A 17099-nucleotide genomic window follows, 5' to 3' on the forward strand; every position below is an offset into this window, starting at 1 on the left:
GAGCGCACAGCAAGCAGTAATAACAGTGGGAATATTGGTTTCGCTGAGGTCTAACCAAGTCAGTAAACTACACCAGCGTGCTTTTAAACATCCAAATGCACATTCTACCACCATTCTGCACTTGCTCAGCCTGTAGTTGAACAGCTCCTGACCACTGTCCAGGCTGCCTGTGTATGGCTTCATGAGCCAGGGCATTAAGGGGTAGGCTGGGTCCCCAAGGATAACTATAGGCATTTCAACCTCCCCAATGGTTATTTTCTGGTCTGGGAATAAAGTCCCTTCCTGCAGCTTTTGAAACAGACCAGAGTTCCTGAAGATGCGAGCATCATGTACCTTTCCTGGCCATCCCACATTGATGTTGGTGAAACCTCCCTTGTGATCCACCAGTGCTTGCAGCACTATTGAAAAGTACCCCTTGCAGTTTATGTACGCGCTGGCTTGGTGCGCTGGTGCCAATATAGGGATATGGGGTCTGTCTATGGCCCCACCACAGTTAGGGAATCCCATTGCAGCAAAGCCATCCACTATGACCTGCACATTTCCCAGGGTCACTACCCTTGATATCAGCAGATCTTTGATTGCGTTGGCTACTTGCATCACAGCAGCCCCCACAGTAGATTTGCCCACTCCAAATTGATTCTCAACTGACCGGTAGCTGTCTGGCATTGCAAGCTTCCACAGGGCTATTGCCACTCACTTCTCAACTGTGAGGGCTGCTCTCATCTTGGTATTTATGCGCTTCAGGGCAGGGGAAAGCAAGTCACAAAGTTCCATGAAAGTGCCCTTATGCATGCGAAAGTTTTGCAGCCACTGGGAATCGTCCCAGACCCGCAACACTATGCGGTCCTACCAGTCTGTGCTTGTTTCCCAGGCCCAGAATCATCGTTCCACCGCATGAACCTGCCCCATTAGCACCATGATGCCTGCATTGCCAGGGTCCAAGCTTTGAGAGAAGTCTGTGTCCATGTCCTCATCACTCTCGTCACCGCGCTGACATCGCCTACTCGCCCGGTTTTGCTTTGCCAGGTTCTGGTGCTGCATATACTGCTGGATAATGCGCGTGGTGTTTCATGTGCTCCTAATTGCCAAAGTGATCTGCGCGGGCTCCATGCTTGCCATGGTATGGCGTCTACAGAGAAAAAAGGCACAGAATGATTGTCTGCCGTTGCTCTGACAGAGGGAGGGGCGACTGACGACATGGCTTACAGGGAATTAAAATCAACAAAGGGGGTGGCTTTACATCAAGGAGAAACAAAAACAACTGTCACACAGAATGGCCCCCTCAAGGATTGAATTCAAACCCCTCGGTTTAGCAGGCCAATGCTCAACCCACTAAGCTATCTTTCCCTCTGGTATTTCAGGCAGGACTTCACGGAGGGAGGGAGGGGGGAGCAAATGAATACATAACAAATCTGGTCTATTTCTTGTTTTGATCCACTCAATCTATCTTTTACATCTTTGGCTGGCAGCAGACGGTGCAGAAGGAGTGTTAGCCATCCTCCTCTCCTGCCTGCCCGGCCGAAGATGGTACAATAGGACTGCTAGCCATCCATATCTCCTGCCTGCTCACCATAAGATGGTATAATAGGACTACCTGCAGGACTAAAGATAATGACCTGGTTGAGTCACTCCTAATTTAGTCCCTGCACCCATATCTGCCCAGGCGCTCCTGCCTGACCTTACCGAGGCGGCCAGGAGCACCTCGGACATGATGAGGATGGTTTTCAGGCCTATTGTACCATCTGCTGCCACAAGGCAATGGGTTGCTGCTGCTGTGTAGCAATGCAGTACCGCATCTGCCAGCACCCAGGAGACATACGGTGACAGTGAGCTGAGCGGGCTCCATGCTTGCCGTGGTATGGCATCCGCATAGGTAACTCAGGAAAAAAGGCGTGAAACGATTGTCTGCTGTTGCTTTCACAGAGGGAGGGAGGGCCTGATGACATGTACCCAGAACCACCCATGACAATGTTTTTTGCCCCGTCAGGCATTGGGATCTCAACCCAGAATTCCAATGGGCAGCGGAGACTGCGGGAACTGTGGGATAGCTACCCACAGTGCAACACTCCGGAAGTCGACGCTAGCCTCGGTACTGTGGAAGCACTCCGCCGAGTTAATGCACTTACTGCACTTAGAGCATTTTGTGTGGGGACACACACAATCGACTATATAAAAACGATTTCTAAAAAACTAACTTCTATAAATTCGACCTCATTTCGTAGTGTAGACATACCCTAAGACACTGATCTCCTCATCTGATCTCAGTCAGTAGTCTAGACTAGTCAGTATTTGGGAGGTGTCCAAAGGAGGTGCTGCAAGAAGTGATGTTGCTGACTGATATCCAGATTCAGCAAAACACTTCAGCCTGTGCTTACAGTTAAACACATGACTAGTCCCATTAGAAGTTAATGGTGCAACTCATTGACTTAAACGGGATAACTTGTCTGCTTGAAGTTAAACATGGCTTAAATTTTGCTGAATGGAGACCTTAGGGATAAGTTGATTTAATTTAAGGACCACCTGTAAAAGGGGTGGAAATCTTTAGGGAAGAAATACATGGACCAACGCTGCTTGCTATTCATCAAAGGTTTTCCTGTTCTCTTGCTGTTTTTATAAGGGTCTCTTCAGCCTGGGAGAAACTGACCGGCTAAAACCCCACCCTGAAAATCTGGTCAAGGTATGTGCAGACTTCTGTGCCTTTGTGGAGCCCCATTTACATCAGTGGGACTTTGCGTGGGAACAGCCGTCTGCCTATAAGATCACAGTCCTGCATTTGGATCCAGTCTGACTATACAAGGGAGTAGTGACAGTGACTATACAAAAGTTCTGTCAAATTCACAAAGTCAACAACAACAACAAAAACTTTACTCTTTCTTTTAAGGTAATCTTAGGGGATATGTGTACTTGAAGTAGGCACAGAAGTTTTAGACACAAATGTGATATTTTTATCAAGTTGACAGTGTCTCTTTAAGAAATCACAATTAAAATTTAAAGCTAAAATCTTCCCCAGAAATATTTAATTTCACACCGTACCATGGTTTTCCCTTTTAATATAAAAACTGATTAAATGTTTTAGCCTTAAAAATAGCCTCATGTACATGCTAATAAATACAAGCTACTTGACTTTTATAAAATATTGAATATGACCAATGGTATAATAGATACCTATTTAATAATTTGCAATAAACATGATTTTAATAGCCACATGTGTATTAATTTGCAATAGCTGTCTTTCCACTAAAATGAAACACATGAGGCCATAATTCAATACATTAACTAATTTTTTCGGCATTCTGTTCTTTGCAATGGACTTTGAAGCACCTACAATTGGAGCAGTGGGAATTCTTATGGACAATCTTACAAACTCTAGATACAGCACAGTTAATGACAGGCAGCACATTCAGTATTTCTTTCTCCTGCCAAATGTCTTGTGCATTCAAACAAGGAGAACTATTTTTCCTCTGTGCTTACTATTGCTGCAAATATTGTACAATACTGGTTTGTCTTCCTCAATCTAGACATTATTTCTTGTGTTTAATGCTCATTTTCTCCTGTTATCCAGTGTGACAGGGTCGGGCCAGATGGCTATAGGAGAGTAATAGAAGGCAGGTACATTAGCCCCAGGCTCAGTAGGTCCCTTTTCCCTGGGTAAGGTTCCAGAACAATCAGGAACCTTCTGGAGACAATTAAGACAGGCTGATTAGAACACCTGCAGCCAATCAAGAAGCTGCTAGAATCAATTAAGGCAGGCTAATCAGGGCACCTGGGTTTTAAAAAGGAGCTCACTTCAGTTTGTGGTGTGTGTGAGGAGCTGGGAGCAAGAGGCACTAGGAGCTGAGAGTGAGAATGCGGACTATTGGAGGACTGAGGTGTACAAGCTTATCAGACACCAGGAGGAAGGTCCTGTGGTGAGGATAAAGAAGGTGTTGGGAGGAGGCCATGGGGAAGTAGCCCAGGGAGTTGTAGTTGTCACACAGCTGTTCCAGGAGGCACTCTAGACAGCTGCATTCCACAGGGCCCTGGGGCTGGAACCTGGAGTAGAGGGCGGGCCCGGGTTCCCCCCAAATCCTCCCAACTCCTGGTCAGACACAGGAGGAGTCAACCTGGACTGTGGGTTCAGAAAAACAGCCAAGCTGAGGGCTGCCGTGAAGCTCCAAGGCGAGCAAATCCACCAATAAGCGCAAAACCCACCAAGGTAGAGCAGGAACTTTGTCACACCAGTTAGGACTGGATTAGAGTGGTAGGGGGCCTATATACATTCAGAACACCCTGAATATTGCATTGTAAATTGCAGTGTCTGAGGCTGTTCGTATGTTAAACAATTCCCTTACACTGGGGGATCCCTGGCCATAGCCCCAGCAACATTTTAGCTAACCCAACACTGGTACCAACAGCAATGGGAATTGTGCAGGTGCACCTGAGCACGGAATTGGGCCCATCAATATTCTTTCTTATGTAGTTCCATAAAGCATTCTTGGCACTTAGAAGACATGAGACATGGGGTCTGATTCACGAGTGGTGTTACACTGGCATAAAACTGAAGTAACACAGTGGTGAATCAGGCCCTCACAATGTGTCCCAAGATAGACTATACATTTGATTTTTTGCCTATTGTTTGGAAATATGCCGGTAAATCCAAACATTTGTTACAGATGCAGTGGCCACTTTTGAAAACGTTGATCTAGTGGCTAGACTAAACACTGCACTGTGACTCAGGGGACCTGAGTTCTATTCCCGGCTCTGCCATTAACCTGCTGGGTGACCTTGGGCAAGTTACTTCACTTCTTGGTGCCTCCATTTGTCCACCTGTAAAATGAGGATAATACTGGCCTCCTTTTGTAAAGCACTTTGAGATCTACTTACGAAAAGTGCTATACAAGTGGTAGGTATTAATTTAATCTATGCCTGTTTCTCCACCTGTTTCTCCACCAGGGATTATAACATCTTTGGGTGTTACACCTTTCCCCCCACCTTCATCTGTCCTGCCTATTTAGATTATAAAATCTTTGGGTAGGGACTACCTACTATTCTCTTAGTACAGTACCTAACACAAAGGGGCCCTGATCTTGGCTGGTCCCTAGCCGTGACCATAATGAATATAACTAACAATAATCCTGCCTCACAAGATTGCTGTGAGACTGATTTCATTAGCTCTTGGAGATCCTCAGAAGAAAGGCACAATAGAAATGTAAAGCATTATTACAGATGATCAGTTCCTATTTGTCATGGTGATGTAAGGCACACCAGAAGCTACCTGCTGATCTTGTCTATATTCTGCTCAGGACATGAGACAAATGACGTTCTAGCCATCGTGTACCTCATCCTTTTATTTTAAACTAGTATTAGCAGAACGGCTACTGTTAGTCCAAAATGTAAACAGCTGTGTTAAGTGGCAGCCAACCCAGTTTCCTGTTACTTGTGGTGAGGTAGCCAGATGCAGACAATGTCTATATAAAGACATCTTTTTTTATTTCCCCCCACATGCCTATGAAAAAGCCTTTTACATTTGAGTTCAGTTTCTAAAACTAGTCAGAAAATAGTGTGGCTGCTAGGAGCAAGTTCTGCCATATTAATCACACCATTCAAACACTTCTGGGGTATCTCATGAAAAAGGACAATGATAAGGCTCATTATAAGTCGGTCTCTAATAATTTTTCTCCTTTTCAGCTGGCAGAGCAGATTTACTTTGGCTTTTTATTTTTCAGTATAATGAGAGAATACACAACTGCCCCCCCCCCCCCGAAAGCATTGTGCTATCTGTAGCAGAATCATGCCCTTACCAAAGACAACCTCCACAAGGTGGGCCTCTCAGGCAGGGACAGACTAATTCAGGGTGGTGGGACAGGAGCAGTATCTTACTACTTCTCCAAAAAGGGGTAGTATTTGCTTTAACTTAACATTTGCTACAGACTGAAGTGCATGCATGCCTGGAGCAGGGAAGCAGAAGCAGGAGCAGAAGCATGACCTCCACCCAAAGCTAGCACACCACATTCTTCTAGGTCTTCAACCAAGGGTCAGCATCAGGACTCGGGGCCTGCAGCAAAGCCAGCCTCTGTGCAACTTAATGAGTGCAACTGGCTTTGTACTAGGCTGCCTGATTGGCTGTGCTGCCTGATTGGCTGCAGTGCCTGATTGGCTCTTAAGCCCAGCCTCAGCAGCAGTAATACTTCAGTAGCTGCTCAAAGCATTCACCCAAGGCTATGATAGCACCTGCCTTGGACCCAGCCTGCCTTGCCTCCCTCCAGGTAACCTAGTTCTGATCCTCAGATCTGGCATTTGAATCAGGTTCTGCCCTGGGCTCTGATTCCTGGGTCCTGACTCCAGCTCTGACCACTAGGCATGACTACCCATATCCCAGCCACTGAGAGTCAGGGTTGGGACTACTCTGCTCTTCCTGTTTTTGCTAAATGGATGGGGGGATGACTCTTGGCTAGATCCCAGCAAGGTGGAAGGGAGATCATGGCCTGGTACAGAAAAGAAAGTTGTGAAATGGGAAAGATTGAGAACCCACTGTCATAGACAAACTATCAGGAAATTAGCCAGTGCGGCTCAGTCTGGGAAGATGTTGAGTACTCTGGCTCAATCCATCAAAGCACTTTAAACAATTTTAAACTTTAAGTAACACCCATTGATGTTGATTTGGACTGGTCAGATGCTTAAAACTATTTTTTTTTCTTTTTACTAGAACTGAGCCAGAGTTATCAGCACCTTCCAGGATCAAGCCTTAGTTCCTCAGTTCTGCAAAGCACTTAAGTGCTTTGAATAGGCTGGGGCTTAACTGGGGCTTAGAACACTGAGCGGATATCCTGCCTGCTGGTGTACGGGTGTGCTACAGAGACTCCCTGTACCTTCTTCCATCCAGTGCACCTGTGCAACATAAGGCAGGATTTGGCTTTGTGTGCATATATAAATCACTTTATCCACTACTGAACTGCAACTGCCCTTAAACTGGAACATTATAGCTGTTTAACAGTGCACAGAAGTTTTTCAGGGAGCGCAGAAGGATAGCAATACAAATGAAAACCGGGAGACTTCAATAGGCAGATGGTAATAATTTCACACAGTGCAACATTGCTGTGGCTTAATCCTCCCTACTTTTGTGAGAAGCACCATGGGATCTTTAATTACACGTGATCAGGACCTCTATTTTATGTCTCCTCTGAACAACTTGCAACACAGTGCCCACTAACACCATGCTGGGGGGCTTTGATTTAGTAATAACTCCAAGGGAAGAGTGTGCTGGCTACTGAATCACTAACAGTATCTACAGCACCTGGGTTTTCCTTGGCAATCACCCACCCAAGTACTGACCAAACCGGAGGCTGTTAAACAATTTCCCACCATCTGGGGAGGAAAACGGTCAAATGTGCAGTTTTGCACAATCATTCAAAATCACTGACCTAAGAGTGATTCCTTAAAGAAAATCTCACTACTCCTAGAAGCTGAGGTAAGACAAACTCCTTAGAGAGAAGAGTACTGTTTTATTCACACAAAGGTAAACACTTGTACCTCCTCTTTCCTCTAAACTCAAACATTGTTACTGACAATTTCCCCAAAATAGCAGAAAATGTAACACAGTCAGCCTGCTACTCCAAACACGTGATGCAAACAGACCACACTTCAAACAGATGTTTATAACCTCCTGTTGCTGTACTTAAAAAATCCAAAAAGCTAATGCACAAGGAAATTGTGTCTTGGAGCTCTTGTGGCACCACAATCCTTTGAAAGAATTAAACAGCTTGCATTACGCGGTTGCTTATTTGTTGTTTTTATTAAGGATTTTACACACCACTCTTCATGTTATGGGTTTGCTGTATGTAAAATAGTTTTCCTAAGAACCGGGATGTTAAAACAGTAACCAAGGATAGTGAAAGGCACCACACCAAGTGAAACGCATCATAGCAGTCCACCTCAGTTACGATTTGATACTTTGGTCACCGTGGAGCAGTCAAAAGCTTGATATGCCCAATTTAGGAAAGAGTGGAGACAAGAGAGGGACCAGGTCTCCAAAATAGGATTTCTTAATTGTTTTCTTAATTAAACCTGGTTTAACAAACTTGTGCCTGTCTTATACGGATCTTGGGATATGTCTGCATATGAATTTTTAGTCATGTTGTAACATGTTAACATCCTGTAAAGTCTAGTATGACAGGATACACGTGTGTGTCCTGAAACCAGCATTTGTGCAAAGTCTCCACTAGAATTTACCATCCTCTTTAACCAAAAAAACCCAAATAATTCCATTGTAGCCTTAAAAAGGTTCAGCTTTTTCTCTAACATGTTTTATTGTGTAGAAGGGGCTGAAGAGCTTATTTCTAGGCAGGTAAATCAGACACCTGTCTTTACAGAAAGTGTGTACTGTACTTCCCGTAATCATAATAGAGTGAAGCCGTTGGCTGGTTCCTACTATTTTTGACATGCAGCTGTTCAGTTGAAACATCTGATAGTTTCTCTTCTCCAGGCCAGCATGGTGCAATGTCAGTAAATGGGCTTTGGTTTCAGTTCTTACAAGGAGTGGGCAGGTAAGTGAGGCTAAAATGCCTACAAGAAACCTGCAGCTTCCACAGGAGATCTTCAAAGGACAATGGGGTGCCTAATTCTCATTGTGCCCCTCTAAATCTCCCCCCTCCCCACAATTTTTTTTATTCGTTTATCTCCTCAAAACTAACTTTTTTGGCTCCATCCAGCTGTATGCTGGCCTTGCTGTGTAACCACCTAATCTTACCAACGTTGCCCGCATCCTTCCTTTCCATAGCTCTTGTTTTGTCTGTCCATGTCTGAACATACTTTTAAAGTCGCTTAGCACAAGGATCTTGTCTTTTGTTTGTCTTGGGAAGTGTTCAACACAATTAGTATATATTTAGCCTCCAGAAATAGCACCTCATGAATAGGACTCAGACATTCAAGGACTAACATCACTTCAAGGCACAGCTGAAGGGCAAGCTATCATCTACAACTATCAGTTACGCTACCCAATGCTCAGGTTAGCATATTCACTTATTCTGGGCATATCGTGCTGTAGAATATCATGCTCAGATGGTGTTGGTGTAGCAGGAATTAAGAATATCTGACATACAAGGAGAGCCAGGTTCTGTATTTGCATGCATTGTCTTTCTGCCAGCCTAGTTTGTTTGTATTTTGAGGCACACGCTTTTGCTAACAGGTGTTTTCCTACCTCAATTCCTACAGTCTCTGCCTCTGTCAGCATCTTCAGTTTTTCTTCTAAGGAGTAAATCAAAAGCTGCATTCTGTTCATTTTTAGTGTCTTTTGTTGGAAAAGCAACTGGTGAGTTATTAACTTTTAAACACCTTGCAGTTGTCCACTAACACCTATTGCACAGCCTTAGGTAAAACGGCTCAGTGAAACAAGAATCCAATACCTTTTCCAGTTCTGGCACAAGAACACTGTTTTCATTAATTTCCCAGCTTATCTCCACATCACAGAGGGCAGTGGCTTTGACTTCCTTCATCTGTGTTGAATCCTTAGGTGCCTGTTTGCATGTCTGCTGAGTGTCTTAGTCTAGTGGCAGAACACACCTGTGTCCTTACTAATCATAGAGCTGGAAGGGACCTCGAGAGGTCATCTAGTCCAGTCCCCTGTACTCAAGGCAGGACTAAGTATTACCTAGACCATCCCTGACAGGTTTTTGTCCAACCTGTTCTTAAAAATCCCCAATGATGGAGATTCCGCAGCCTCCCTAGGCAATTTGTTCCAGTGCTTAACCACTCTGACAGGAAGTTTTTCCTAATGTCCAACCTAAACTGTCCTTGCTGCAATTTAAGCCCATTGCTTCTTGTCCTATCCTCCGAGCTTAAGAGAACAATTTTTCTCTCTTCTCCTTGTAACAACCTCCTATGTACCTGAAAATGTTGTGGCCAGCTGGAAGATTTGTAAAGTGGAAATAATTTCAGGCAATTCCCTCTGGTCCTCCTCTGTGCTCAGAGAGTGGTCCTCTTTTTTTTCTTTTGTCACAGAAGAATCTGAGACTGTACATACTGACCCATGACTCCCATACAATCTTTCCAGCTTAGCAAGAGAGCTGTTCAAAAAAGTTTCCATGTTAACATGGACTTAAATTTGTTTCTGCTACCTTTGAAGCTGTCTTCCAATGAGCCCTTCTTAAACTGGCCAACAAGTGTCTGAGCACTGCCAAACAGTCAGTCTGTCTGGCATCTTCTTCATCGCAGCTCTCACGTACCACTGCACAGAATCTCCTGTACATCTTACACTCTCCCTTTGTAAACCACTGCAGCTAATATAATGTTGGGAATACCATGTGACTTTAGCACTTTCTTTACCCCATAAGCAGTATTTCCTGCCAAGTAACATTGAGGCATGGTCTGTTGTCAGCTCAAGCACTTGAATGTGCCACACCGCACTTATTGTGTGGTGCAGTTAGGTAATTCCTATTAGTGTCACTAGTCCATAGTAAGGGCCAACTGTGGAACCAGCAGAGTGCGTGTGGCAAACCTGTCATGATTCCTCAGATCTGTCATTAGGAGTGTTGCTGTATGTGCTTTGTGGAAGAATGTGAGAACGAGGGATGGACAGAAAGTAAGGGGTTGGGGGGGGACTCTTTTTTTTTTTCTTTTTGAAAAGAATGGATTTCTTCATTATTTTGAAAACTTACAAAAATGTGTTGGGTTTTTGTTTGAAAATTTTCAGGGTTTTTGCCTCTTCCTATTTTCAGGCTGGAGAACGGGTGCATTGAGTGACAAAGCAACATGCTGATGTCTTTATAGAACAATAACTGCATTATCAAACTCATGAGAAATAGCTGCCCAGGAACTACTAACACATGCAACTTGTTTGAAAGTTGCTATATTTTACTGATCGATTAATCAGTTTTTCTCTCGCACGTGTGCGTGCGCTTACGCTCTCTCTGTATATATCTCTATATATTTTTTGAAGTTTAAACACCAAGGAAAAGGTTAAATGCATGTTTGCTAGTGGATTTGATTATTTAGACCATTGAACAAAGGTTTCACTTTTCAAACATTCAGTACAACCCTAAATACAATAGAGCAATGTACAGTAGTGCACAGGATACTACTGGGCTTTCTACTGCAAAACCCATAGCTGCACTAGCTGTCTTGGGGCAGCAGCAAGTTTGTCTGAGGGTACTCCCCGGACCTTCATCCCCACACAAGGTTCCTGTAATGAAATGCAGGGGACAGTTTTTATTCTTAAGGCCTGGCCAACATACAATAGGAAATAAAAATAGTATTGGAGCAATTTTTAAAAAACACAGTAGTGTAGGAAATTCCCTCCCCACATGGGGATGGTGGGGTTCAATCATGTCTGTTGCTTTGCTCTACAGACAGAAAAGTGTTCTTAACAAAATACATCTGAAAAGAATTCTACAGTATCCCTGACCTTACCCTGACCCCTGAAGCCAATGGGAGCGCTGTACCCCAATGAACGTAGGATCAGCATTGCAGTTCTTTGCATTGCATCTCCCCAGTTTCAGAAAGAGATCCAGACAAATTTCTCTTGACAGCATCAATAAGTTTCTTCAGCTATGCCTGCAGAACTTGTTGGCCCAATTCACCACTGCATTACTCCAGTTGTGCACTGGTGTAATTTTGTTGAAATTGCTGTTGTGTAATTAAGCCCTTGTGAAATAAGTGGAATTACACCTGGAGCAGTGTAGTGGTCTGTCAAGCCTAGTATGTCCCTTGAACCCAGTGGTTTGCACAGTCCTGGGTCGCAAACCAGCATTGTGTTTAGCCATATGTGCATGGCTATGTGGAATAGACTCCTCAACCTCCATCTGCTGTGGTCAAAGGCTGTGTGATACAGAAGGGCCAGGAAGCAGTGGTTGAGGGGAAATATATAAGCCCTAGGCTAATTAAGGCGTGGTTCTCTGTAGACTAGGGAGGGTTGCTACAGGTTAATTGGAGCACCTGTAGTCAATTAAGCCCTGTCAGGAACCTAATAAAACCCCCTGTTTCAGGAAGTCAGAGAAAGAGGAGGAAGGAGAGAGGACATGCTGTTATCCCCACACAGTGGTACATGCTCAGATCTTGCTGCCGCTACTTATTAGCATAGTTGTAATTCACAGAGGCATGAGGAAGTTCAGTGAAATCACAGCTCAATCCCTCAGTGGTATAGAATGTGCATATTGATTCCCTTGTTAAGATAAAACTGGTTTTGTTTGGTCTACATCTTACTGTGTCTCTTTAATAAGAAAAGAAATCCAAGCCATCTGAAATTGCTGCTGGTTTCTCTTTCAACAAGGGGAGAGACTGGTTGCTAAAAGAACAAAAAAGATACAGTGTATCCTCTTTGGGCTATCCCATGTCTAACAGAGGCGAACAGTCTCTGCCTCCAGCAGATCTAATCCCCTTTGTCTGGACAGTTTATTAGTTGAAGTTTAAATTCTGTGATGGAACCCTTACTTTATCATGCGTTTGCTTTTATTGGTGATGTCACCCCTCCACCTCCACATAATGAGTCATATAAAACAGCCGAACATTGGTGGAATATTGCTCTTTGCCAAAAATTCCATCTTCTAACACTTGCCTTATTACCTGATGAAATCAGAATAAAACTTTTATTCTACTTGAAATCCCTAAACCATAAATGATCTCAGCAAGAGTATACAATTGTCTCTTAATTTAAGAGACCATATGCAACAGGAATCAAAAATAAAGGGCGGGGGTGGTTTTCGTTTTGCAGTGAAACTAATGACAAGTGAACGATTTGAAAATCATTTTCCTTCTAAACATATCCATATGCCATGCAGCATGAGGCTTTTGCCACAAAAATATCAGATGTTCAGGCTCTGTTATAAACTGAAGAGAATTGTATTAGGCATCATTATTACTGGTGACATCATTATGAAAAGTCAGCACTTGGCATTTGGGACCCTGAGAAAGAAAGTAGAGGAGGAAATGGAAAAAATGAAGAAGCGAGTCAGACAGATGGAGAGACCAAAGAAGCTGAGCAAACCCCTGCAGGACACATGACTAAGCTCTCCATTCCAAATAAAACACTTCCATTTTGGGATAGCACCAGGTTTTCATTTAACCTTTCTAAACTTTTCAGCATGCTCTAGGCTCCTTGCTAAGATGTGGCTACTGTCTGTATGTATTTGAGGCTACACAGGTGCCCCATTTTTTAACATGGCCACCTTAACTGTATGTCAGAAAATCCCCTCTGGCTTTGGGTTGATGGACTTGCTCCTGATCCACTAAAGTATTTAATGATTTGAATATAAACTCTGGCCCTTACAGTAGGCACACAAATCCTGCATGTTGACATGAGCATTAACCTGGACCTCCTAATTAAGTTGCTACAGTTTGAAGAGTGGGCCCTACAAGGCTATACACCAAAAATGTACATATGAGGGATTTTCAGCACTGTCCTAACTCTTCTCTTGTTGAAGTCCATGATAAAAGTTTCATTGACTACAATGGGAGGAGAGTTCAGCCAACTCTAAATGTTTTTGAAAATCATGACCTAAGCATGGTGCCCCGTTTCAAAGTAGAACTACCATTTAAAATGGGCTTTCTGCACATCTTTCAGTGTACTAGGTTAGCAGTCTGCTTCCTGGAGGCACTAGTGGGAGTCCAACTCCTTTGCAGAAAGGTTCACTTTCCCCAAACCTAACATGCAAATGTGGATACAGCAGAATTGCTCAACAAGACTTCCCCACTGCAAATGGCAGTTAGACTGAAATTTTAAATAAAACATTCAAATTAAAAATGAAAGAAGGGAGAACTACTACCCCACCGCCCCTACCCCCCAGATTATATTCCCTGCTTCACTGCAACCACTTTGTGCTCTTCAAGTGGTGCGAAGTAGTCACGTTCTGGCTGGAGGTGACCAGCGGAGAATACTTCTTGGGTAGGGGAACTCTCTACTGGTATGAGGCTGTTGGAGGCAGCAGGAAAGGAGTGTGGTAGAGCAAAACTCCACTATCCTGTCTTCTACTTAGGGCTCTTATGCTAGTGGCATAAATTAGAGCAGATGCTCAGCTGCTCTAACTCAAGCTGGGGCTCGTCAGCATGGGATCAGGGAGCCACAACTAAATCTCTGATCACCTCCCCCACCCCTTTTCCTGCATTCAGCTGCCAAGGAAAATCTACCTCTAAAATATTTTTACCCTTCCTCATTCTCTCCTTACTGATCCGCTTGTTATTTTTCTCCCCAGCATAACTAAAATACACTTTTTAAATATTTTGTTCCAAACTAGAATTTGGAGGGACAGACTGAGATTCACCTGATATTAAGAAACCAGATTTATGATGGTGACTTAGTTTGAGAGCATTATTAGTCTGTAGGGAAGGATAGGCCTTATGGGTAAAGGCCCAGTCTACTTTCTCTGTAGTTCTTGGTAAAACTCCCATTAACTTCAGTGGAAGCAGGATTCAGCCCCTCAGTCAAAGGAGTTAAAAAAAAAAAACGAACACCCCCCCCCCCCCGCCTTTTTGCTTCAGCTATTTTGGACTGACTTATTAAATATCCTTGGGGGGGGGGAGTGTTCATTAGCAGAGGCCTTTTTTGTCTCTTGAAAATTCTGAGCACAGGAGCCAGTCAGAGCAGATGAATTACAATAGTCAACCAGAACCAAGGCATTTGCATATTAACAGAATGGCTATTTCTCTGGCTAAAAATTGTTGTCAGCTAATCAAAGTACAAGATACTGTACCGTTATGGAGAGAAATAGCTGTAGAATGATTATGCAAATCAGACCCCAAGAATCAAATCTGGAGCAAGGAGCTGGAAATGTACAGTTATGCTTCAGTAATTCTGCCGCAGCCCTGACTGGCTGACGTGATTCTGGTTTACTATGACCTGCAGTTGTATGTGTATGAAAAGAGAGACAATGTAGTGGGGAGAGGCAGTAATGAGTAAGGTCAGACTATTGTTCCTCAGCTGAAGAGACTGAGGGGCATGAGTCCCTGCCACTAAAGTAAATATTTTTTGAAGGGTGGGCTAGGGAGGCTCAAGAGGGGGAAAAGACAAATGACAGGCTCTAGGGTTGCCAACTTTCTACTTGTACAAAACTGAACACCCTTGCCCTGGCTTCTGCTCTGCCCCTCCTCTGAGGCCCCGCCCACCTCCCTCTGTTGCTTGCTCTCCCCACCCTCATGCGCTCATTTTCACCAGGCTGGCTCAGGAGTTTGGGGTTTGGGAGGGGGTGAGGGCTCCAGCTGGGGTACGAGCTCTGGGGTGGGGCCAAGAATGAGGGGTTTGGGGTGTAGGAGGCGGCTCCATACTGGGGGGTGGAGCCAAGGGGTTCTGAGTATGGGAGGGGGCTCCAGGTTGAGGCAGGGGGTTAAGGTGTGGGTGGGGATACAGGCTCTGGACTGGGAGTGCAGGTTCTGGGGTAGGGCCAGAAATGAGGGATTCAGGGTGTGGGAGGGGATTCCAGGCTGGGTCTGGGGGTTGGGATGTGGGAGAGCATGAGGGGTCTGGCAGGGGGTGTGAGCTCTGAGTGGGGCTAGGGATGAGGAGTTTGGGGTGCAGGAGTGTGCTCCGGGCTGGAACTGAGGTTTTGGAGGGCAGGAGGGGGATCAGGGCTGAGGCCGGGGATTGGGGCACAGGCGGGGGTCGGGGTGCAGGCTCCGGGTGACGCTTACCTCAAGCAGCTCCCGGACGCAGCATCGTGTTCCCCCTCTGGCTCCTACGCGGAGGCATGGCCAGGCAGTTCTGCGTGCTGGCCTGTCCACAGGCACTGCCCCCGCAGCTCCCATTGGGAGCTGCAGAGCTGGCCAATGGGAGCTGCGGAGCCAGCCTTAGCTCCGCTGTGCTGCTGACCAGACTTTTAACTTCCCAATCAGCGGTGCTGACCGGAGTCGCTGTGGTGCTTTTTTGACTGGGCATTCCGGTTGAAAACTGGACACTTGGCAACCCTAACAGTCTCTTGTTTTCAGGAAGGAAGAAGTGTGGGTTCCTGATTCAAAGCACATTGAAGTTAATAGGAATCTTTGCACTCACTTCAGTAGATTTTGGATAGCCCATAGTGAATGGGTGGGTGGGTGGTGGTGGGGGGGCGTTGAGGAGATGACTCTGATAAAACTCAGAGTGTTCACTCCATTATAAACAACACTATTTTCAGGTGATTTCTCTGGGACTTTCTGAAGTCTTTCCCCTAATGACTTACTCCTCAGCTTCTTCTACATGTAGTCCCCTTTTGACACTGTTGTGGACACCAGATTGGCTTGCAAATTCAGTGCACTCCAGGGCCCTACCTAACTTCCTTATTACTCTCTCCTCCTGACTGTGTTAGTTGACTTTAAAGGGGAAGGAAGAATCTTTATGTAACCTCTCCAGTGAAGAATATTTTACTCCTGTGGTTCCGTCGTTTTCCCTGTGGTCCCTTACAGCACACGTCTGCTGTCACATAGGCACAGAGGCCTTGCTGCACGTGATCAGAACACTGGTCCATCTAGCCAGGTATCCTGTCCTTGGCAGTGGTCAGTACTGTTCCTCTTTGGTCCTGTGCTGCTCTGTAGCATGCAGCACTACTCTGTGCAGGGTTTCAGGGGAAGATGTGTTCTCCCAAACTGCGAGTGCTGTCATATCTGTACACCCTTCTTGCTTGTCATTGTTTGGATATACCTTTGGGGATGGAGTGGGGAGGGAAACATTCAGATGGTGATTTAAAACCAAGTTGTGGATGAACCTGCAAGGTTATACTAGAACAGAGGTGGGCAAACTGCAGCCCGCGGGCCACATCCGACCTGTGGGCCCGTCCTGCCGGGCCCCTGAGCTCCTGGGCCGGTAGGCTGGCCCCCGGCCCCTCCCCTGCAGCCATGCCGCTGTGCGGGCAGCTCTTAGCAGAATGGTTAGGGGGTGGCGGCAACACACACGCGGTGGTGTGGGGGTTGGGTAGAGGGTCCCGGGGGGCAGTCAGGGGACAGGGATCAGGGGGCTGTTGGATGGGGCAGAGGTTCTGGGGCAGTCAGGGAATGGGGGGCGTGGATAGGGCATGGGAGTCCCGGGGAGCCTGTCAGGGAGCAGGGGTGTGGATTGGGGTTGGGGCAGTCAGGGGACAGGGAGCGGGGGGTGGGGGGGTTTGGATGGGTTGGGAGTTCTGAGGGGGACAGTCAGGGGGTGGGAAGGGGTGAATAGGGGCCGGGTGCCA

The sequence above is a fragment of the Natator depressus genome, chromosome 1, assembly GCF_965152275.1.
Source record: "Natator depressus isolate rNatDep1 chromosome 1, rNatDep2.hap1, whole genome shotgun sequence".
Classification (NCBI taxonomy): Eukaryota; Metazoa; Chordata; order Testudines; family Cheloniidae; genus Natator; species Natator depressus.